The sequence below is a fragment of the Lactuca saligna genome, chromosome 1 (genome assembly GCF_052625555.1).
Source record: "Lactuca saligna cultivar CGN05327 chromosome 1, ASM5262555v1, whole genome shotgun sequence".
Classification (NCBI taxonomy): Eukaryota; Viridiplantae; Streptophyta; class Magnoliopsida; order Asterales; family Asteraceae; genus Lactuca; species Lactuca saligna.
Genome location: NC_136417.1, coordinates 71,553,471 through 71,579,207, shown reverse-complemented (window position 1 = coordinate 71,579,207; position 25,737 = coordinate 71,553,471). Strand labels below are relative to the sequence as shown.

General features: G+C 38.9%; 1 long non-coding RNA gene across 1 annotated transcript; it reads left to right on the top strand.

Annotated features, from left to right (window-relative positions):
- The first annotated feature begins 22,992 nt into the window (after positions 1–22,992).
- LOC144999418 (uncharacterized) lies at positions 22,993–25,146 on the top strand. The gene is made up of 3 exons (XR_013660892.1): positions 22,993–23,418; positions 23,769–23,884; positions 24,739–25,146. It is a non-coding gene; the product is annotated as an uncharacterized LOC144999418 (long non-coding RNA).
- The last annotated feature ends 591 nt before the right edge of the window (positions 25,147–25,737 follow it).

Here is a 25,737-nt window from a genome sequence, read left to right as displayed (position 1 = left end):
CCCATAAAAGATATACTAAACTATAAACCCATTTGGGATTAAAACACTCTGACCAAGAGTCTATACTTAAAATACTAAAATATTCAATTAAGTATACTAATCTACATTCATACTAAAACCAGTGTCACAACGACAATAACAAAAGTATTACGATTGTTAAATATCACAGGTAAGCTCGGTGATATATGGTCAGTCCTGGGAATGGCATAGCCTGATCAACTATGCTGGTCCGAGGAGTGATTAGCATATGCCCTAGAATGGTTGTGATGTGTTAACAAGTCAAAAAAAAAAAAAAAAAAAAAAAAAAAAAAAAAACTTACCAACAATACCACAAGAAGATCAATAGAACCTAAACTTAAAATATTATAGGTGTATTTTGTACTACCAACTACTTGTATATTTTATCTTTATACCTCTCTTATCGTGTAGATTTAAATGGTTGGATTCCATCACGGCGACCCGTACTTTCCAAATGAAGGCAACGCAGGATGGCTCGAAGCAGAGTCTGACGATGAACACCCAATCCCGTTGGATGATCATCAAGCTGAAGGCTTCTCGGATGGATCAGACCCTGAGCCTGAAGTCAACAACCTACCTCCAGTAGGTCAAGCCCCGAACAACAACCCTCGACCAACTTTTCTAGGTCCCACTCCCTTGTGGGTAGATAACTTGAATTGCTGGAGTGACGAACAGGGTCAACCCTTACCATACTTTGGGGACCGAACCTTTTACAACGTCAGCGATGGTGGCTCTGCTGACCGAGCTCTACCTGTCATTATCCGCAGAATAGCTCGTAATGTCGAGCAAGGTCGAGCAGCCATCGACCGGGTCGTGGAGATTGATGCCAACTCTGGTGTCAACACAGTCCGCATTCGCCGTCTCGAAGAAGACATGGAACGGACCCGGAGAACCAATGAAACCCTACAGCAACGTCTGGTTGCCTCTCAAGTAGAAGTCATGGAACTTCGAGCTCATCAAAGGGCTCATGAACGACACCTTCAAGAGGTGGTACGTCAAATGAGAGACCTTAGGGTTCTCCCGAGGAATACTCCTCGCCGTTAGATGATGTCTAGTACATCATTATCTTTTGGGTTAAGGATTAGCCTTTAACATCTGTGCTCTAAGTAGCACTTATCTGTAAAATATTCCTAACTTTCAGTACTCTAATTAGGAATCTAAGAACTGTCAAACTTTCCGTATGGTATGATGTAAGACCTACTGTTAGGTCAATTTTCATTGAACTCATTACATCAGTAATACCAGTAGTTTTGACAACTACCTATTTTGTGGGAAGAATCTGTACATTTGGGTTTTCCTACACATCCTTCTGGTTATGATCTCAAACACTCATTCAATTGTTGGGCTATGGTTAGTTAGTCCATGTGTCATTTGCACATTACTTACAAATTGATTCTTACCACCTTCCTCATCTTTATAAACTTATAGCTGAAAGATGCCTCCTCGCAAATCTACCCGGAATAACCCTACACCTCCACCACCTCCGGTCATCGATACAGCAGCCCTAAATGCTACCGTAGCTGCAGCAGTGGCAACTGCCATGGCACAGTATCACTCTACTGATGCCAGCAGAGGTGGAACCTCGGTTAACTCCATTCCGGTTGAAACTCCTGTGCGCTCGAGAGAGTGCTCTTACAAGGATTTCACCAACTGTAAGCCGAAACCCTTCCATGGGACCGGCGGAGTCATTGCTCTCTCGCAATGGTTCGAGAAGACTGAATCAGTCTTCGAGATTTGTTCTTGCCCTGCTGCGAGCAAAGTCAAATATGCCGCATGCACCTTCGAAGGGAAGGCACTGACGTGGTGGAACAGCCACGTTAAATCTCTAACTCTCGTCGTGGCCAACGACATAGGCTGGGATACGATGAAAGACCTCATGATTGAGGAATACTGCCCGAGGGGCGAGATCCAGAAACTAGAGCAGGAGCTTTGGAGCCTGACCATGAAGGGCACCAACATTATTGCTTACACCGCCAGATTTAGCGAACTGGTGGCCCTCTGCCCTAATATGGTTCCCACTGAAGGGAAGAAGATCGAACGGTACATATGGGGGCTAGTGCCTCCGTATCAGGGGAATGTCCTATCATCAAACACCGCTACATTCGACGGTGCCAAGCGACTGGCACATCGACTTATTGACCATGGTGTCAAAACCACTGCAACCACAACAACCCTAGCCATCTCGGAACCTTCCAAACCCGCTGACACCAAGCGGAAGTTCTGGGATGACAAGAAGAGGCAGCGAGCTGCCAAGAAGCAACAAATTGTGGCAGTACATGCCGCGGTAACCCCTGCTGCTACTGCTCCGACGAAGCAGTATGCTGGAAGTTTGTCGAAGTGCAACAAATGCAACTTCCACCACAACGGCCCCTGCCGTGAAATGCAGTGCTCTAACTGCAACAGGAAAGGACACACCATCCATTTTTGTAAATTCCCGGCGCAACCGATCACGCAAGTCCCTGGCTCTGGCGCGAGCCCAACTTGCTATGGATGTGGCGAAACAGGACACTATAAGAGGGACTGCCCCAAAGCGAGAAATGATGGAGGAGCAGGGAGGGTACTAGCTATAGGCCACGGGGAAGCAGTCGCTGACCCGACAGTGGTGACTGGTACGTTCCTCCTCGATAACTCCTATGCATGCATTCTGTTCGATAGTGGAGCGGAGCGAAGCTTCGTAAACCACAAATTTGCTCGCATGCTTAAACCACAACCACACGCACTGAAAGAACAATTCATAGTAGAAATGGCTAATGGAAAAATAGAAAACACCAGTAGCATATACTTAGGATGTATCCTAACCCTAGATAACCATTCATTCCCAATCGACCTCATGCCGGTCTCAATAAAAAGTTTCGACGTTATCATCGGCATGGATTGGTTGAGTCTTCATCGCGCCGACATCATGTGCTTCGAGAAAGCAGTCCGACTAAACCTTCTGTCTAATGAAACACTTATAGTCTACGACGACAAACCTGGTGCGAGTCTTCGCATTATATCAAGTATTCAAGCACAGAAATATCTGCGCAAAGAATACCACGCATTCCTTGCTCACGTCGTCGACACGAACCTCAAAACGAAAGAACTCAAGAACATTCCAGTAGTGAGCAACTTCCCCGACATTTTCCCAGAAGAACTACCTGGATTACCTCCGCAACGATAGGTCGAGTTCAAAATCGACTTAGTCCCAGGAGCTACCCCAGTAGCCAAGTCGCCCTACCGATTAGCACCAACAGAGATGCAAGAATTATCTGGTCAACTTAACGAACTACTCAGCAAGGGCTTCATAAGACCAAGCTTCTCACCTTGGGGAGCACCGTTCTTGTTCGTTAAGAAGAAAGACGGATCATTCCGTATGTGTATCGACTACAGAGAACTCAACAAACTGACGGTCAAAAATCGTTACCCTCTACCTCGCATAGACGATCTATTTGACCAACTGCAAGGGGCGAACTATTTTTACAAAATTGATCTAAGGTCCGGATATCACCAGTTACGAGTGCTAGAGGAGGATGTTCCAAAGACAGCCTTCCGAACTCGTTACGGACATTACGAGTTCGTGGTGATGCCATTCGGATTGACCAATGCGCCAGCAGTCTTCATGGACCTGATGAACAGAGTATGCCGACCTTACTTGGATCAGTTCGTCATCGTTTTCATTGACGACATCCTGATCTACTCCCGAAGTAAGGAAGAGCATGGCGATCACCTACGACTAGTTTTAGGAACTTTACAAATGGAGAAACTTTATGCGAAGTCCTCGAAATGTGAATTTTGGATCCGAAGAGTCGAATTCTTAGGACACGTGGTAAGCGAAGAGGGAATACACATGGACCCATCCAAAATTAAAGCCATTGAGAACTGGTCAGCACCCAAGATGGCGACAGAAATTCGTCAATTTCTAGGTCTTGCTGGCTACTACCGCAGATTCATTCAGAACTTCTCCCGAATAGCGAAACCTCTTACAACCTTGACCCAGAAAGGCGTGGCCTTTGACTGGGAAGAGAAACAAGAGAGAGCGTTCCAAACGCTCAAACGAGCCTTGTGCACCGCGCCAATACTATCTCTCCCCGAAGGGATAGAAGGCTTCGTAGTCTATTGCGATGCATCGAACCAAGGGCTCGGGTGTGTTCTGATGCAGCGAGGTAAGGTCATCGCCTACGCCTCCAGACAGTTGAAGACACACGAAGTTAACTATACGACACACGATCTTGAACTGGGAGCAGTGGTGTTTGCTTTGAAGATCTGGAGACATTACTTGTATGGAACGAAGAGCACTATCTTTACCGACCACAAGAGTTTACAACACATATTCGATCAGAAGGAACTCAACATGAGACAACGACGGTGGGTCGAGCTACTCAGTGATTACGAATGCGATAGTCGTTATCATCCGGGTAAAGCCAACGTAGTAGCAGACGCCCTGAGTCGGAAGGAATATTCTGGTCGCAAAGTCAAATCATTGTCAATAACCATCCATTCACACTTGTCTAATCAAATTCAGGCGGCCCAACTTGAAGCCATGAAACCTGAAAATGTGACGAGTGAATCCCTTAGAGGAATGGACAAGAATTTAGAAGCCAAGGGTGACGGAGCCTTATACTTCATGGACAGGATCTGGACACCGAAACACGGTGGTTTCCGAGACTTAGTCATGACCGAGGCGCACAACACTCGGTATTCCGTCCACCCAGGTTCAGATAAGATGTATCTGGATCTTAAAAAGCTATACTGGTGGCCTAATATGAAAGCAGAGATTGCTACCTTCGTAAGTAAATGCCTTACTTACGCAAAGGTAAAGGTCGAGTACCAGAAGCCCTCTAGTTTATTGCAACAACCAGAGATTCCAAAATGGAAGTGGGAGCAGATCACTATGGATTTCATAACCAAGTTGCCCAAGACAACGGGTGGACTTGATACCATATGGCTCATCGTTGATAGATTGACCAAATCTGCACACTTCCTGCCTATCAAAGAAACCGACAAGATGAAGAAACTGACGAGAACATACATTAGGGAAATCGTATGACTACATGGTGTACCGATATCCATTATCTCCGATCAAGATAGTAGGTTCACCTCAAGATTCTGGCAATTACTACAACATTCCCTAGGAACAAGGTTGGACATGAGCACCGCCTACCATCCACAGACTGACGGACAGAGTGAGAGGACGATCCAGAATTTAGAAGATATGTTGCGTGCTTGTGTAATTGACTTTGGAAAAGCGTGGGATACTCATTTACCCCTCGTCAAAATTTCCTACAACAACAGTTATCACACGAGCATAAAGGCAGCACCATTTGAAGCTCTCTACGGCCGAAAGTGCAGATCCCCTCTGTGCTGGGCTGAGGTGGGTGATACCCAATTAGCTAGGGGGCAAGCTTCCGATAGTACTCTCACTGGTCCGGAAATCATTCGGGAAACGACAGAGAAGATCGTTCAGATATGTGAACGATTGAAGGCCTCTAAAGACCGACAAAAGAGCTACGCTGATAAACGAAGAAAACCTTTGGAATTTCAGGTGGGAGACCGAGTCCTTCTCAAAGTCTCACCCTGGAAGGGCTTGATACGCTTCGGTAAGCATGGGAAGCTTAATCCTAGGTACATAGGGCCTTTCGAGATTCTCGCAAGGGCTTAGGAAAGCCATCTGCCCTATTTCCTTTTCCTCGATTTGGATGTGGTCTGGTGGGATTTCGGGTGACCATCCGAGGGTCGTTTCCATATTAGTTATATATCATATATACATGTATAGACATAAAAGTACTTCCATATTCATATTTATCAGTACATCAATAGCTAGTTACCATCGGGGTAACACAATACATATACAACTATACTAGAAACAATACATATACAACTATACTAGAAACAATACATATACAACTATACTAGAAACAATACATATACAATGATGCTAGAAACAATACATATACAATGATGCTAGAAACAATACATATACAACTATACTAGAAACAATACATATACAATGATGCTAGAAACAATACATATACAATGATGCTAGAAACAATACATATACAATGATAGAAACAATACATATACAATGATGCTAGAAACAATACATATACAACTATACTAGAACGAGAAACAGTACATATACATGAATACTTTATTATTATGATTTAAATCGGAGCATGACTTAACTGTCATGGATCGAGTTGTAGCCAGAATTCTCTTGAAGGGAGAGCGTGAGTTTGCGTATAGATCTATACTGGATTGACAATCCTACACCTTGCTGCTAGCTACAGCCAGACCTGCAGGTCTGCGGGTGCCAAACGTCATTCCGTTATTACGACCATTCATTATGTCGTTGTTACTTGTCGATAGTATGGTGCAATTTATCACGTAAATGCCTTAATATGAATCCGGTTTAAGGTAGTTAGTACAACAGTAGTTCTTATAATACAAGGCTACAGTACTACAATGATTTACCCATTACATATTTTTAGTGATAACCTCACTTAAACGTAAATGTACAAACTATATTTTGTTAAATGATAGTTACACTTGGGAAATTACACACTTTTACATCAAACGAGCATACAAAACAATTAAGCCTTGGTAGAAGGCTACTTTAATAGAAAATATAGGTTTTTCTGAGAGATTCAAACTTTTACAAACAATTGCAAACCTTTACATACATTTTACAAACTTATACTTGATACATGTTCAAACATTTTTGAATGACAAATACCGACACTAAAATGCTTATGAACTCACCAGCTTAATGCTGATAAACTCTTTCAAAATAACTTGTATTCTTAGGTCATCAGTAGACAGGTACCGAGGCCAGCTTTTGAGAAGATGGAGCGCATTCAAGACTCATCTTATTATTTTGATATACATTATTTTTGGTGTCTATACTGTACAGAACACGCTTGTATTAAAATTATATATTTAATGCAATGGATGATGTTGTTTGCTTATTTACATTTACTGTGTTGTGATACTTACATGACGTCCTCCGCCCCCGAACATTTCCGCCGTTCTTGGTTTTGGGGTGTGACAACAGGTGTTGATATGAAGTCACATTACACTGAGAGATTAAAGAGATGTAGATCACTAGTGTAAATAAATGTAAGTTCTGTTTATGCTTATGTTCCTGTATTGACGATGACATCCCAAACGTTTTAAAATGAATAAAATACGTTTCTTCGAAAATGTTTTAATAACGTATTTATCGTGTTTTTCTGGGAACGAATTCCGCAACATTTTTATTAAAAGAAGAACTCTGATTTTTATAAAGCATAAACAAAATCGGTCTTTTCTGGCCGTGAAAATGGGGATGTCACATCCTGCTGCTGCTAAACTCGCACAATGGGACCTCTTGTGGCCCTTTTGATTGCACTGAAAGCAAATCAGATAAGATATTGTCATGGTGGTGGTGGTAGCAGTACAGTACTTGCTGACGTGACCAGTTCGGCCGCATTTAAAGCAGGCCGAACCACCCGCCATGCATGCCCCCTTGTGCATCTTGCCGCACTTGCCGCAACGGCTGCAGGCTTGTTGGCTCCTCGATCTGTGATTCGATACCTTGGGCTTTTTTCTCTAACTCCCTGTCTGAACTCCCTCTAGTTTCCTCTTATTCTCCATCTCCAAATCCTGATCCCTCTCTCGAGCCCTAGCAATCATATCTTCTAGCGTCTTGCAGCTGGATCGGCTCACAAACTGGCGGATATCACTCTGCAACATCTCATGGTTTCATGCCTTTTTCATCTCCTCTTCGACCACGTACTACAGAACAAGAAGGGCCCTCTCCCTGAACATGGTGGTGATCTCAGTCACTGTCTTAGTAGTTTGCTAGAGATCGTGGAACTCCCTCACAACCTGTTGCACCTCGATCACAGGTGCAAACTCGGCCCTGAACTTGGCTGAGAAATTACTCCAGGTCATTGCATCAAGAGCGACATCATCTCCAATAGCATGCCCAACCTCCTCTAACCAGTCATGTGCTCTATCCTTCAGGAGACAGGAAGCATGTCAGACCTTGTCCCCTTTGGGACATCGGCTAGTACGGAAGGTGTTGGCGACGTCATACAACTAGGGATGAGCAAAAGAACCGAACCGGCCCGAACCGGCCCGAACCGAACCGGACCGGGGAATCGGATTCGGCAAAAATGAAGAACCGAACCGGCCCGGCGGTTCTACCGGTTCCGGTTATACCGGTTCCGGTTCCGGGTCCGGTTTTTGCCGGTTTTTCGAGTATGGAACCGGCTAAATTTTGATGTACCCAACGACTAAATTACTTTGCGTTTTATTGGTTTTTCGGGTCCGATTTTTGCCGGTTTTTCGAGTAATTCCAACGACTAATTTACTTTGCGTTTTATTGGTTTTTTATGAAGAAGTGGATGTTTAAATACTAGTAAATAATCAACATTTTAATAATAAACATTTTAATAAACGATTCAACATTGAAGCAAATTAACCATGGGTCTTTTATTTAAATTATTACAAGCAAATTAAACATGGATGTCGTCAAAGTTATATTATTAAGTATCCAACATTCAAACATTCAACATTCAAAATACACTTTCGACATTCAAAATATACTTCCAAGTTTCACCAACAAAAAAAAAAAGTCTAATATGTGGATTCCAACATTTCTTTGATATTTTGACTAATTTCCCGATCTCTTCCCCGTTAGCTTCAAGTTGTGTATAGCATCCACAATGTCTATATATAATTCAAAAGAAAAACGTTATTACTTACTAAAATGTAACAAATACTAATAAGAAGTTAAAAATAAGATGTAACAAGTATTAGTGTATTACCGATAGCGAGGTCATCGTCAGCTAACACATTGTGCACTTCGTCGTAGTCATATATAGGCAAGCTACTCTTTCTTAGCCAATCTTGAGTGCATATCAATGCCTCCACAATCACAACGGTTTATTGGTTTTTCGGGTCCGATTTTTGCCGGTTTTTCGAGTAATTCCAACGACTAATTTACTTTGCGTTTTATTGGTTTTTTATGAAGAAGTGGATGTTTAAATACTAGTAAATAATCAACATTTTAATAATAAACATTTTAATAAACGATTCAACATTGAAGCAAATTAACCATGGGTCTTTTATTTAAATTATTACAAGCAAATTAAACATGGATGTCGTCAAAGTTATATTATTAAGTATCCAACATTCAAACATTCAACATTCAAAATACACTTTCGACATTCAAAATATACTTCCAAGTTTCACCAACAAAAAAAAAAAGTCTAATATGTGGATTCCAACATTTCTTTGATATTTTGACTAATTTCCCGATCTCTTCCCCGTTAGCTTCAAGTTGTGTATAGCATCCACAATGTCTATATATAATTCAAAAGAAAAACGTTATTACTTACTAAAATGTAACAAATACTAATAAGAAGTTAAAAATAAGATGTAACAAGTATTAGTGTATTACCGATAGTGAGGTCATCGTCAGCTAACACATTGTGCACTTCGTCGTAGTCATATATAGGCAAGCTACTCTTTCTTAGCCAATCTTGAGTGCATATCAATGCCTCCACAATCACAACGGTTTATTGGTTTTTCGGGTCCGATTTTTGCCGGTTTTTCGAGTAATTCCAACGACTAATTTACTTTGCGTTTTATTGGTTTTTTATGAAGAAGTGGATGTTTAAATACTAGTAAATAATCAACATTTTAATAATAAACATTTTAATAAACGATTCAACATTGAAGCAAATTAACCATGGGTCTTTTATTTAAATTATTACAAGCAAATTAAACATGGATGTCGTCAAAGTTATATTATTAAGTATCCAACATTCAAACATTCAACATTCAAAATACACTTTCGACATTCAAAATATACTTCCAAGATTCACCAACAAAAAAAAAAGTCTAATATGTGGATTCCAACATTTCTTTGATATTTTGACTAATTTCCCGATCTCTTCCCCGTTAGCTTCAAGTTGTGTATAGCATCCACAATGTCTATATATAATTCAAAAGAAAAACGTTATTACTTACTAAAATGTAACAAATACTAATAAGAAGTTAAAAATAGGATGTAACAAGTATTAGTGTATTACCGATAGCGAGGTCATCGTCAGCTAACACATTGTGCACTTCGTCGTAGTCATATATAGGCAAGCTACTCTTTCTTAGCCAATCTTGAGTGCATATCAATGCCTCCACAATCACAACGGTTTATTGGTTTTTCGGGTCCGATTTTTGCCGGTTTTTCGAGTAATTCCAACGACTAATTTACTTTGCGTTTTATTGGTTTTTTATGAAGAAGTGGATGTTTAAATACTAGTAAATAATCAACATTTTAATAATAAACATTTTAATAAACGATTCAACATTGAAGCAAATTAACCATGGGTCTTTTATTTAAATTATTACAAGCAAATTAAACATGGATGTCGTCAAAGTTATATTATTAAGTATCCAACATTCAAACATTCAACATTCAAAATACACTTTCGACATTCAAAATATACTTCCAAGATTCACCAACAAAAAAAAAAAAGTCTAATATGTGGATTCCAACATTTCTTTGATATTTTGACTAATTTCCCGATCTCTTCCCCGTTAGCTTCAAGTTGTGTATATCATCCACAATGTCTATATATAATTCAAAAGAAAAACGTTATTACTTACTAAAATGTAACAAATACTAATAAGAAGTTAAAAATAAGATGTAACAAGTATTAGTGTATTACCGATAGCGAGGTCATCGTCAGCTAACACATTGTGCACTTCGTCGTAGTCATATATAGGCAAGCTACTCTTTCTTAGCCAATCTTGAGTGCATATCAATGCCTCCACAATCACAACGGACAAATTAGTACGGTAGTCGGTAATTACTCGACGACCATTACTGAATGTGGATTCGGATGCTACGGTGGAAATTTGCATCCCCAAAATATCTATTAATAAACAAATTAGTGTATAATACACGACACAAATTTATAAATTAAAATTTTAAATTAGAGTAAAAGAAGGTCGATACCTCTTGCCATTCGAGCAACGATCGGGAACCGCACCGCATTATTTTTCCACCATGTGAGGATATCATATCCTTTGTCAAATCCGATTGGGTCCTCGTTTAAGTATCGTTGCAATTGACTTTCTGACGAAGTCGAGGGGAAACTTCCCGAAGTCATATAGCTTCCAAAGAATTCGTTTTCGTCATCAAAATTAACAACTTCTTCGGGAGTTTCTTGTTGAGACGATGAGGTCATGTTTGACCTTTCCAAGTATGTCTTGAAAAACTTGTCCAATTTGCATTCAATATCAATAACCTTTGCACGTGCTTTGGATTCTATCTCATCATCGGACATTTTTTTATCTTTGTTTTTGGCTTTAAGCATTTGGGTAAAAACAACTTTCATAAACTTTGACTTGCATTGAGGATCTAACAATGTCGCAAAGAAGACATAATCACTTATAGTATCATAGTCACCCCAATATTTGTCATATTTATCTTTCATATCCGGTACCATAAACATAAAATCCGGGTTGGTTTCATGTTTCCTAAGATGTTGCTCTATATCTAGGATCTCCCGGGTATACGTATGGAAGATAGGCTTTGTTGAACACGAAACTTTTTCAGTTTTCTTCTTAAACTTCTCAAGGAACTCCATCATCTTTTTAATCATCTCAAAATCTGAATGTGATGGTACCCTTCCCATAGTTTTCTGAAACATTGGATCTACAAAAAAAAAAAAAGAACAACAAAATCAGATTACGTTTTATTGTTGTTAGAAAAAAAATATCAGATTTGACACCCTTCCTTGCAGGGCTTGTAACTCATTCAATTTTTAACCAAATCAGCATTTTTATAGTCTAAATTCAACTACTAATCCTAATCTACATGTAGGAAAAGGATTCAGGTCAAAACAAGTTAAATTGAATGAGTTATGCACATTTGAACAACAAAAGCATATCACGTTTTATTGCTGTTAGAAAAAAAAATTTCAGATTTGACACCCTTCCTTGCGGGGCTTGTAACTCATTCAATTTTAAACCAAATGAAGTGTTTTTATAGTCTAAACTCAACTACAAATCCTAATCTACGTGTAGGAAAAAGATTCAGGTCAAAACAAGTTAAATTGAACTAGTTATGCGCAATTTAATATTTGGACCGATTGCTAAAGAAATAAATATTGCTAATTTTAGTGCTGAAATATATTTGATTAGTTGATTTTATTTACCTTGATGGCTATATTCGAGAAATGTGTCTTTCACATCGTACGCTGATCTTAGCAATTCAAAGGTAGAGTTCCACCTTGTTGGAGTTTCACCACATAAAAACCTTTGACTTTCTACAGCCGCATCCTTGATGGCTTGTTTAAACGTCTTGATCCGTTGCGGGGAAGCTCTAATGTATTTCACCGCATCTTGTAGGTTTTTTACATGATAAACTTCGTGTTTCAACCCCATTTTCACAACTAGGTTTATGATATGAGCCATACACCTAATGTGAAAATGTTTGCCATTCTCGTAAATACCCGGTAGTACTTTCACAATGATGTTGATTGCCGCGTCATTTGTCTTGGCATTATCAACGGTCATCGTCATGACATTCTTCATCCCCCACTCGTTTATGCAAATTAGCAACTCCCGGGCCATGTCTTCAGCTTTGTGAGTATCAACCTCTCTAAAGTTGACTACCCTTTTGTGCATGACAAAATCTTCGGTAATGAAGTGGGCCGTGACAACCATATAATTTATCTTTTGACACGAGGATGTCCACGTGTCGGTTGTCAAGTGGATGGCTGTTTTGGGGTTGCTCAAATGTTTGTACAACTTCTGCCTCTCCATTAAATAGAATGACACAACATCACGAGAAATTTTAGGCCTTGAAGGCAATTTCACCCTACCATTGAGGGCGTTTACAAATTCTATGAATGCCTCGTTTTCAATGAATTTAAATGGTAGTTTCCCGATGGTGAAAAGCCCTAGCAAGGCAAGTTGGATCCTAGTATCATCATGTTTCCATGTGTATACATGACCCTCACCATTAGGAGCTTTCATAAATGACAACTTTTGTTGTTTGTCATCAACTTGTTTCGGTATGTTGTCTGGATTTAACTTGCACCCATTAAAATGCTTGTTTATTGAAGTTGTACCATTCCGGTTTGGATCTACGGCTAGTAAATGTAAACAATAATTACATTCGGCCCACTTTCTTTCAATTCCATCGTCCTCCTTTATCCATTCGATCTCGAAGTATTTCCAAACAGGAGCGGTACAATTATCTCTACCCTCACCTCGTCTGGTTGGGTTAATCCGGTCCCTTAACTCCTTTTGAGTCTTTTTTTTGTTTTTGGGTTTTGGTTTTGTTGGGTATTTTTCTTGTGTTTGTTTTTGTGGTGGTGGTGGTTTTTTTGTTTGTGTTGGTTTTTTTGGTTGTCTTTGTTTTTGTGTGGTTGCAAATTTTCGTTTTTTTGAAGGTTGTTGTTCTTGTGGCTCCTCTTCTTGGTTTGATTCATCACTTGGTATAACATTCAATGCCGGTGTTTCTTCTATATAATCTTCTTCTGAATCGTCTCCATAATCCTATATTCACAAAATAAAACATATAATAAATCATATTACGTTTAAATGCTGAAAAATAAATATAAAAAAAAAATCAGATTTGACACCCTTCCTTGCGGGGCTTGTAACTCATTCAGTTGTTAACCAAATCAAGCATTTTTATAGTGTAAACTCAACTACAAATCCTAATCTACATGTAGGAAAAAGATTCAGGTCAAAACAAGTTAAATTGAATGAGTTATGCATATTTGAACAACAAAATCTCATCACGTTTTATTGCTGTTAGAAAAAAAAATTCAGATTTGACACCCTACCTTGCGGGGCTTGTAACTCATTCAATTTTTAACCAAATCAAGCGTTTTTATAGTCTAAATTCAACTAAAAATCCTAATCTACATGTAGAAAAAAGATTCAGGTCAAAACAAGTTAAATGGAATGAGTTATGCACATTTGAACAACAAAATCACGTCACGTTTTATTGCTGTTACAAAAAAAAAAAATTTCAGATTTGACACCCTTCCTTGCGGGGCTTGTAACTCATTCAATTTTTAACCAAATCAAGCGTTTTTATAATCTAAATTCAACTAAAAATCCTAATCTACATGTAGGAAAAAGATTCAAGTCAAAACAAGTTAAATTGAATGAGTTATGAACATTTGAACAACAAAATCACATCACGTTTTATTGCTGTTACAAAAAAAATTCAGATTTGACACCCTTCCTTGCGGGGCTTGTAACTCATTCAATTTTTAACCAAATCAAGCGTTTTTATAGTGTAAACCCAACTAAAAATCCTAATCTACATGTAGAAAAAAGATTTAGGTCAAAAGAAGTTAAATTGAACTAGTTATGCACAATTTAATATTTGGACAGATTGCTAAAGAAATAAATAAATACTAATCTTACTTGGTCATCAAAGTCTTTTCCAATCCAATTAGCCGGATTACCATCTTCAATATTGGCATCATGAGCATCCGAGTTTCGGTATCTTGATGATGGTACATTTGGTAGCCCATCCAAATCCTACAATGTCAATTTTACACATTAATTATATAACAAAAGTACTATACAAATTCGTAGTTTTGACAATCTTACATAATTACATTCATATTATAAACAATAAACTAATCTAACAAAAAATTTGCATGTATGTCTACAAAGTACATTGTTAAATGGAGCTTAAAACATGAAACATATATTATATGTACAACCTTTCATCCGTATATGAAGTACTCCACTATGAGACTATGATCAAGAATCAAGATCTTTTAATTAAGTAGGGATAACAATGCATATATTTGGAATGGAGACAACAAAACCAAAGAAAAAAAACTTGCATGCATACCATTATTTGGTGAATCATTGAAGCATTGAAGATTTGAAGCTAATATTGAAGTATATAATCTTAAAACATGAAATATAAATATATGCTCTTACTTGATCTTCATGAACATCCATAGTTTGAATCATTGAAGCAATTGAAGATGAAAATCAATGAATGATGATAAAGAATTGAAAATCGATTGAAACTTGGAGATGGAAACTTGTAATCGATGGAAACTTGGAGATGAAGAATTGATCAATTGAATGATGATGAAGTGATGCTGATTGCGGATTGTTGAAGAGAGTAGGGTTCGATCGTGATTCGTGCACTTGGAGTTGGGACTTGGGATCGTGGCAGCCGGCAGGAGGTGGGAATCCCACAAGAAGCCAAGAACGATTGCGGTTTTTTTTTTTTTTTTTTGGTTATGAGAATGACCGATTGCGATTATAAAGTATATGGGAGGAAGAAGTCTTTTTTTTTGTGTGTATAGCAAGCAGCAGCTGATTCGATCGTGCTCATCAAGTTATCCCCACGTGACAATGTGGCATGGTTTTCTAGTCGGGCCGGTTCCAAGTTTTGGGCCGGTTCCAATAGCCGGTTCTTTCCGGGTCCCGGTTCCAAATAATCACAAATTTGTAGTATAGGTCCCGGCCCGACCGGTTCCATCGGGTGCCGGTTCCGGGACCGGTTCCGGTCGGTTACCCGGTCCTATTGCTCATCCCTACATACAACCATCTACTGCTAGCAATGGGGTCCCTAGCCCCATGATAGTTTGGAGCTCCACAAGCTCTGAACTCCCTGAATATCATCGTGCACGCCGCCATCTCGGTGAAAAATGCACCCAAACTCTCGTCAAGAATCTCCAAAATGCCCTCCTTGACCGTACCGATGATCATAGGAGTCTGGTCCATAATACTACGCGCAATCTTAGATGAAATAAACTCTTTCATTTGGTCATCGAGTTGCCCGACTCCAGAGCCCGAGCTTGATCCCTCGCCTGCGCCAGAACTGCCAACTGGTCTAGTGCATAGTTTCACCATTATGAAAATACACCATCACAATCATCAGAATACTCATCATATCTTGAGGAATCACACACACTACAAGTTCCCTGGTTTTATCTCATCTTTCCTTGTCTCGAGTACCGATCCTCTACTTTCAGTAGTATGGCCCCATACTACATTCCACATCTATTTGTACTTTCCTCAAGAATTTCCTTGACTCCACCAAGTCCCTTCTACTACTACTGCTCTTCATGCTAATCTCATCCTAGGCTTTCCCTAGGGTAATCTCCGACCCACTCTCCGTCATCAACTGCATAATAGCGCTAAACACAGCCGAAAGTCTAGGCTTTCCCTAAATAGCTCTCGAATACCATTACATATTACTAAGACCAGATAGTTCTTCAAATGAGAGGTCTCCCCTACAATGGTAAGACTCAAACGAGAGCTGCGAAATAGCGCTAAACCTAACCTTCTGAAATTATTTAGTCCTCGTAATATGTAACTTAACATATTCGTTTACTAGTTAGTTAAAGATAACTAGAAGTCCTAAAAGCACAAAGCAAGCAGCATTCGTGCACTGAGTAATAAAAACCAAGCATATTCTAATTAGGCCATCATATCACTGACTAATCAGTACTAGCATGCAGTTCAATAAGCACATATAGTAGGCATACAAGGCATCCTTCCTAGATCCTTAGCACTAATGTAGCATGTAGTTCTCATAATCATATCATATCATAACAAACATGTATTGGAAATTTGGGAGAACTTACTTGAGCTCGGCTGATTGCATGCACCACACCCTTTTCTCTTTTCGAAATCCTTTTTATTAAATGATTTTCTTTTGAAAATTTTCAAACAAAGTCCTCAGTTTGAGTTCAAACACAGCCGAAAGTATGCCCAAATCCCCCAAACCAAGGCTCTGATACCAACTTGAAACATCCCAAAAATCATGACCAACAATATCGTTTTAAATCATTAAACCATAGTTATCAAAACACATTATCGAAACACAGTTCAAATAATATCAAAAACATTATTATTAGAGTTTCCAAATCAAAACATCAGAGTAATCATCACAGGCTAAACATAATGGTGTGTTCACTGCAGCTATCCTGAGCTCTTCCCTTTGCTACCAAAAGTACCTGAAACAAAAAGGAAAATTGTAAGCACGAAGCTTAGTGACTCTCCCCAAATAACCATATACCATACACATAAGCACACAATCACATATAAACATATCGTGGGCCTCGCCCTGCATCGGGCCCCGCCTGGTATCGGACATCGTCTGGCATCGGGCCCTGCTCGGCTTCGAGCAAAGCATGGTATGCATAATAGCATATCAACAAATACAAATAAAATATTCACATAACATAAACATATAAACATTCCTCGGGTCCCGCCCGACATCGGACCGATATCCGGAAGCATACTAACATTACTCGGGCATTGCCCGACATCGTATCATAATCTAGAAACATACAAATACAAACACATGCAAGAATCAGGAAGACATCAAGCATACAAACATTCCTCGAGTATCACCCGACTACGTACCGTAGTCCGGAAAGCATATAAACATTCATCGGGCACCTCACGGCATCGGATCAAAATTCGGAACATATAATCATACAAACGGGTCAGCACTGGTACCTTTGACCCATTCCTATAGGAGGAAACTCACCTCGCAAAGCTGAATGCAGAATCTCATGGTAAGGAATCTCGAACTACTGCTCTGACGATTCCCGGGCTATCATTACCACAATAACACTTAGTCAAAAACTAACAATCCTTCTTAGGGTAAAATAACCATTTTACTCGTGATTTAATTTGGCCCATGCTTAATGCCCAAAACCATAACATGAAAGGCCCAAGTCTAGATAGCCTTCCTAAGTCCACTAGTAGCCCACCAATAGCCTAATTTTCTAAATTGGACCCAACTCCTCAAATGGGCCTTCTCTTAAGCCCAACATATTCTTAGCCCAAAATAACTGATTTTTTATGGCCCACTATGACCCAAGATAGCAAAGTCCAAGGAATGGCCGAAACCAAGTCCCAAATGATGCAAGCCCAATTCCAGTGAGTATGCGAGGAGTACTCCTTTGTACGCTAAGCGTACGGGTTGCACGGCTTGTACGTTGTGCGTACGGGCTTGTATGCCCAACATACTGCTCTGTTAAGCCACTTATACCATTAAGCACTTAATACTTTATTCCACAGGCTAAAATCAAAGATCCAAGTCCTCTTCAATGTCTTAATCCATAAAGTCACTAACTTGGTTACTTTATATAAACCACACTAACCCAAACCCAAAGTATAGCAATCTACTTCCATGAAAATGGCCATAACTCTTGCATGAACCCATTAAGACCTTTAAGATGGAAACTTTTTGTCTTAGGGACTCAAATCGAACCAAGGGTGGCTACACTAATCCTAGAAACAGATTTGGAACCATAAAGCTCCATTCTTGGGACCAAAATGTCCAAAAACTCAACATAATAGATCTAAGCATTCATGAGGCATGTTTTAAGTTTTTTACCTCAAATGAGTGCTAAATGATGATGATGTCTTAGATCCTTAAGTTCAAGCTACACAGACTCTTCTTCACCAACTTCTTCTTTCTCCTTCCAAGCTCCAAGCTACCAAAATGGACTTCACAAGATCAAGATCACACAAAGATGAAGAAGGTTAGGTTTCTAGGGTTTCTGAGTTAAGGAGGCTGGTAAGGAGGTTGGGGTTTGGGACAAAATGACATATATATATATATATATATATATATATATATATATATATATATATATATATATATATATATATATATATATGGCCTAAACCCTAAAAATTAGGGTTTTGAGTCATCTTGCGTATGTTGCGCATACCCCTTGGTACGTTGCGCGTACGTGTATCATACCCCGGCATCGAATGCTCCTACTACGCTTCGTATACACCCATCATACGGCTTCAGCCATCCCAACTCAATAAAGTCCCAAATCATGATCTAATATTAATTCTCATAGTCCAACAAATAAATTAAAAGATTAAATAATTAGCATTACCTCAAGTCACGAATCTTACACCAAGGCCTAAAACCAAATAGTCAAAAGGCCCAAAACATAAATAATCACCGAAAGCCAAATTCAACTAAACCCAAAACCCCTAATGGCTAGGGCCCAAAATCAACCCATTGAGCTTCAGCTGAGAATGAATGGATTCCCCCATATGACGTCTGGCATCCGAACGTCGACCGTTCCCATGCAAATGTGTGGCGTTTGGTCGCTGTTTTCCAACTTCCAAATCAATAACTTAATGGCTTAAGACGTCATGTCCAAATTTTGGATCCACTCATAATGGAATGTATAAAGCCATAAAGTTGCAAACTTTATGGCCATGCATGAATACAATGAGCCCAACACTAGAATCCTAACTCAAAATCAACTATAAGGCTCCAAAACTCTTGCATGGAAGATTATGAAGACCCAAGATTGCATTTTATGAAATATCCCAAAAATACAGTCTGAAAATTTCGTTTTAAATTAGTAATAAAACCATATTCATCAAACGTCATATAACAATCATAAAAAATGTATCTCAAAATATCTTAACAACTGTCAAATATATCATAGTATAAACATCCCAGGCTGAACAGATGGTGTGTGCACTGCAATCTTCCCGAGCTCCTCTTTTAAAAACTGAGTACCTGAAACCAAAACTGAAAATCGTAAGCATGAAGCTTAGTGAGCTCCCCAAAACTACCACATACCATACAATAACATGTAAACACATACTGTGCCTTGCCCACTGCATCGGACCCAAGTTCGGAAACTGCATCGGACCGGAGTCTGGAACTAACCAGGGCCTTGCCCTCTGCATCGGACCAAAGTCCTGAATTAACTGCATCAGACAGAAGTTCGGAACTGATTGGGACCTTGTCCCCTGCATCGAACCGAAGTCCGGAACTGACTGAACATAACATAGCATAAACATATCAACTAGCATGAATACATATACTACATACTGCATCGGAACAAAGTCCGGAACACATAACACAAAACATGCTTGAATCACGAAGACATCAAGCACTCTAACTACTGCATCGGACCGAGGTCCGGAACTAACTGAACATAGCATAACATAATCATAGCATATAATATAAACACATTGACTGCATACTGCATCGGACCATAGTCCGGACACATAACTCATACCATGTTTGTATCACAAAGACACCAAGCATACTGAACTATTGCATCGGACTGAAGTCCGGAACTGCTGCTAACTAAACGGGTCGGCATTGTGGCCTTAGACCCGTTCCTACTAGAAGGAAAACTCACCTCACACTGCTGAAGTCCCGTAGACACAATCCCACACTGCTGAAGTCCCGCAGACTCCACCCCAGCTGCTGGCTGACAGATTCCCGAACTTTCAACACCAAATAACACCCAATTAATAATTGGGTTCTAACACATAACTAAAAATACATGCTTTGGATAATTACTACATTACCCCTAGCTTGGCTTACCCAAGCCCAAGGCCCAATACATAGGCCCAAATTCAACTAGGGATCAAAGCCCAACATATGGCCCAATTTTCCAATTGGGCCCAAACCTCTACATGGACTTCCCTTAAGGCCCAATTGATCAGTCCAGTCCAACATGTATCATTCTAGGGCCTAATATCATACAACCATCTAGGCCCCATCTATGGCCCAATTTTCCAAATTGGGCCCAATCCTTCATATGGGCCTTACCCTAAAGCCCAACTAATTACTCTAGTCCAATTGATTATTCTTAGATGGCCCAACACAAAGCCCAAGTGAAATTAGGGTTTCACATAAAATGACAATTAGGGTTAAGTGTTTCTCACTTAACGCATTAAGGGCTCATTCCACTAAGGACTTAATCCGTTAAGGACTTAATCCATTAAGTCTATTACTGCTTAGATTAATCCTACCAATGATTATTATTTAATATTTCACTTATTAAATAATTCTTGTGTGTGTCTTGATAATTTCTCAATTATTAGGATTTTCTCAATTATTAGCCCATTAAGGACTTAATCCATTAAGTCCTTTACTCTACTAGATAAGTTATATGGAATAGTTGGGATCAATACACAATCCAATCCCGATGGCCCAAAAGTGGGCCCAATAAGTCTAAGGCCCCAAATACTCATACATAGGGTTTTCCACCCAAACATGGCCCAATAGTGGTGGGTGGTGGTGGTGATGGGTGGTGGAGGTGGGTGATGGTGGTCGGGTGGTGATAGTGGTGGGTGGTGGTGGTGGTGCTTGGTGGTGGGTAATATGGGTGGTGGTTGGTGGTGGTGGGTAGTGATGAGTGGTTGTGGCGGATGGCGGTTGGTGGTGGTGGGTAGTTATGGGTGGTAGGTAGTGGTTGTTGGTGGTGGTGATGGGTGGTGTAGGTGGTTGGTAGTGGTTGGGTGGTGGTGGTGGTAATAGGTGGTAGGTAGTGGTTGTGGGTGGTGGTGGCAGGCGGTGGTGATGGGTGGTGGAGGTGGGTGGTGGTGGCAGGTGGTGGTGGTTGGGTGGTGATAGTGGTAGGTGGTGATGGTGGTGGCGGGTGGTAATGGTGGTGGTGATGGTGGTGGGTAATGATGGGTGGTGGGTGGTGGGTGGTGGGTGGTGGTGTTGGCGGGCAGTGTTGGTTGGGTGGTGAGTGATGTTAGTTAGTGGGTTTTTTAATTGTTTGTAACTATTTTTTGATTTATATAAATATTATTTTATAATTTTAATTAAAAAATTGTGTGGTCCAAATTTATTCTCAAATGTTTTCGCGGGGAAAATGTTCTCGATTGAACATTCTCATATATATATATATATATATATATATATATATATATATATATATATATATATATATATATATATATATATATATATATATATATATATATATATATATATAAGTATTTGTATTAAAAAAACAACATAATTAAAACTGAAATCAATATATAAAATGCAGGATCTAATGTAAAACTTATTTATGTTGCAAATATACGGGCTTGTATATTATTTATATTAAAAAAGAAAATGATTAAAATTGAAATTAAAATCTAAAACGAGGGACCACAAATGTAAAGCTTATATATATTGTTGAATTTGAATATATTGATTTAACAGGAGGTAATGGTAATGACAGGGTCGGCCCAATAGGGTGGGCAAGTTGGGCGATGGCTTCGGGCCTCACTACGGTTTGGGGCCCCAAATTAATGTTGTTTGATATATATATATATATATATATATATATATATATATATATATATATATATATATATATATATATATATATATATATATATATATATATATATATATATAACTGATTTGTGTCAAAAGAGTTACAAAATGTTTAATTAGATGAGTTGGTTAGCAGCGTTGGAAAGTGTTTCACCTTTTCTTAGTAGCCCCATGTTCGATTCCTTCTATATGCATAGTTTTTACATTAATAATTTCTTTCATTACTTGTTGACAAAATTGCAAGAATGGTCTCTGTGGTATGTCAAAACTAGCAACTTTGGTCCAAAATGGGTTTGGGTCGCAAGAATGGTCCAATAGTTTCGTTTTGTTGCAACTTTGGTCCAATTTCCTATGAACTTTTTTAAAATGACGAATTTGCCCTTTAGTATTTTACATTAATAATTTCTTTCATTACTTGTTGACAAAATTGCAAGAATGGTCTCTGTGGTATGTCAAAACTAGCAACTTTGGTCCAAAATGGGTTTGGGTCGCAAGAATGGTCCAATAGTTTCGTTTTGTTGCGACTTTGGTCCAATTTCCTATGAACTTTTTTAAAATGACGAATTTGCCCTTTAGTATTTTACATTAATAATTTCTTGACAAAATTGCAAGAATGGTCCCTGTGGTATGTTCAAAATTGCCACTTTGGGCCAAACAAGTTTGGACTAGCACTAATGGTCCAAAAGTTTCCATTTTGTTGCTATTTTGGTCCATTTTAGGTTGATTTTTTATAAAATGCCGATTTTGCCCTTTTCTATCTGTTTTTTTGCTTTTCTTTTTGTTATTTAATTATTTACCCAACTAAAAAATAAAAACAAAATAAAATAAAAGAATCTCTCTCTCTCTCTCTCTCTCTCTCTTTGAGAACGTCACCACCCTTACTCCCTCCCCCAAGTCACTCTCACCGGAATCTTGAAAACCATCGGCAGAAAAGACGATCACCACCGACAGAAAAGATGAACGCCACCAAGTCGATGGCAGCGAAACCCCAACCCTAATAGCCTTAGCTTGTCGATTCTTAGAAGGCGGCAAATCTAAAACACTCGTTACCCACGAACTCCGGCGGTGCTAGGGATTGTGTTATGTTCATCTTGAAACCGCCATCATCTTCATCTTCATCGATTTCCACCCACCCACAACATCATCATCTTCATCGATTTGGATTTCAACCTAAAAGGGGCGAAATGATTTATCTCCATCTTTATCAGCAAACCCAAGCTTGCTGCCGCCTTCGTTTCTCTCCATCTCTTACGTTTCATCATTAACAAGACTTCAGATTCTCTTGTTGGACTTTAGACCTGGTAAGCTCACTTTCGTCAGACTTCAGACCTCGTAGCCCCCTGATGAACATGATTTTGGATTGCTTGTTTGGTTTCAACCTAAAAGGGGCGAAAGGATTTTGGGTCTTCAATTTCAATTGTTTGAAAAACATTTTTGCCATTCTATTGGTTTGATTATAGAGTAGGTAGTCGATTTTGGGTGTTCAAAATAATTATACCACTCTCTTCATCCCTAAATTTTAGATCTTCAGAATAATCAATTTTGGGTTTGATTGAGTTTGATTGCAGATGAGGTAATCAAATATCAGTGCTTAACTGGAAACCTCTTTTTGGATTCAATCGTTTTTTGTGTGTTTGAATTTAATTTGCAGGTTTTTCTTGAGATAAAATTGCAAGAATGCTTAACTGGATTCATCAGATCTTGAAGACGGGGAAGGAGAGACTTCATGTGTTCAGGTGGCAATTTGTGTATATCTCGAATTCCATTGTAAGCCATGAACTCGATCTCCTCGTGGTTAGGAGTTTAGGAGTTAGGAAATTCTTATGTTGTATGTGTCTTGTATGTTAGATTTATTATTTTTATGTTCATCTGGATAGAGAAGGTATGTATCTCTGGGAGAGAGAGAGAGAGAGAGAGAGAGAAAAAGAGAGAGAGAGAGATTCTCTTTTTTATTTTTCTTTTAATTATAAAACAATATAAATAAATTTAAAAAACTAAATAAGAAAAACAAAGGGCAAAATGGTCATTACAAAAAAATTTAAAGTAAATTGGACCAAAGTGGCAAGAAAATGAAAACCTTTAGACCATCAGTGCTAGTCCAAACATGTTTGGCCCAAAGTGGTAATTTCGACCTAACCACAGGGACCATTCTTACAATTTTGTCTAATTTCTTTCATTACTTGTTGACAAAATTGCAAGAATGGTCTCTGTGGTATGTCAAAACTAGCAACTTTGGTCCAAAATGGGTTTGAGTCGCAAGAATGGTCCAATAGTTTTGTTTTGTTGCGACTTTGGTCCAATTTCCTATGAACTTTTTTAAAATGATGAATTTGCCCTTTAGTATTTTATTTTCCAATTTTCTTTTATTACAACAATTAAAAAATAGTTAAAAATAAAACAAAAATAAAATCTCTCTCTCTCTCTCGTTCAAACGTAATTAAATTAAAATCCATATTGCAAATTCATCTATCATATCCATCAAAAACCTCACCAAACTCCCCCAGATCTCCCACATTTTACTCGATTCCTAAATCCCTAAATACCCAATCGCATGTTTCTATTAGATTCAAAATGTTTTCACCTTTTGATTTAGAATTCGAATATGATTATGTGAATTGCAGGTGAACAAGTATGATTAAAGTTGGAAAAAGGAGTGGTTTGGGGTTAGGCTGTTCTTCGAAGTCTTGAGCAACGTTGAGAAAGCAGGGTTATTGTCTAAGGTGGAGGAGTTAGAATTCACTTTTTCTTCAAGATGGAGCAGGTGGCGATGGCAACTGGTGGTTTACTTTTAGGTTTAAGATGGAGGCAGATGAGGGTGCGTAGAACTCGACCGCTTCATTAGGAGTTTTTTTAGAAGCACTTGTGAGTTTTTAAGAAAGGGTGTTATTGTTTTGCTTTTGGTGTTGATACTGATCTTACTGTCTCGATTTGTTTATCTTCACAAACAATTGGTTTAAGATTCTGTTTTTGGATTTGGGTTGTTATTTTGGTTTACAACTTTGATTTTCTTCTGAACATCAATGGTGGGTTACAACCAGTAAGTTTAGGTTTAGGTTTCATAGTAGAAATCGATTCAGGTGGTGGTGAAGGGCCTTGAAACACCGACAAGGTTTTCAGATCGACAGTGAGAGGGATAATCGGAAAAGGACAACTATGGCGGTGCTCTTTAAGATCTTCACAGGGCTGCTAGGCAGTTGATGAAGGCCATAAAATGGAGATACATTGACGATGTCCTGAGCAGCAGTGACATGGATTAGATATCCAAAAAAAACCCACCTTGGAAACATCCATGGAGTCGATTTTCAGAAACTCACCCCTTGATATTTTTTAGAAATTTTAAGAAACATCCACGAAGTCGATTTCCTGGGTTTTCATCACTGCTTTATGAGTTTTTGAGAGGCGATGATGGAGTCATGGAGATTAGATCCAAGAACACCGGAATCTGGTATGCACAAACTCATCTTGATTAAGAAGGAATAGATGAAGAAAATGAACTGTTCTTGGGTAAAAAGAAAAAAAATTGTGGGGGGAATACGCTAGAGAGAGAGAGAGAGAGAGAGAGAGATAGTATATTATTTTTGTTTTATTTTTAACTATTTTTTAATTATTATAATAAAAGA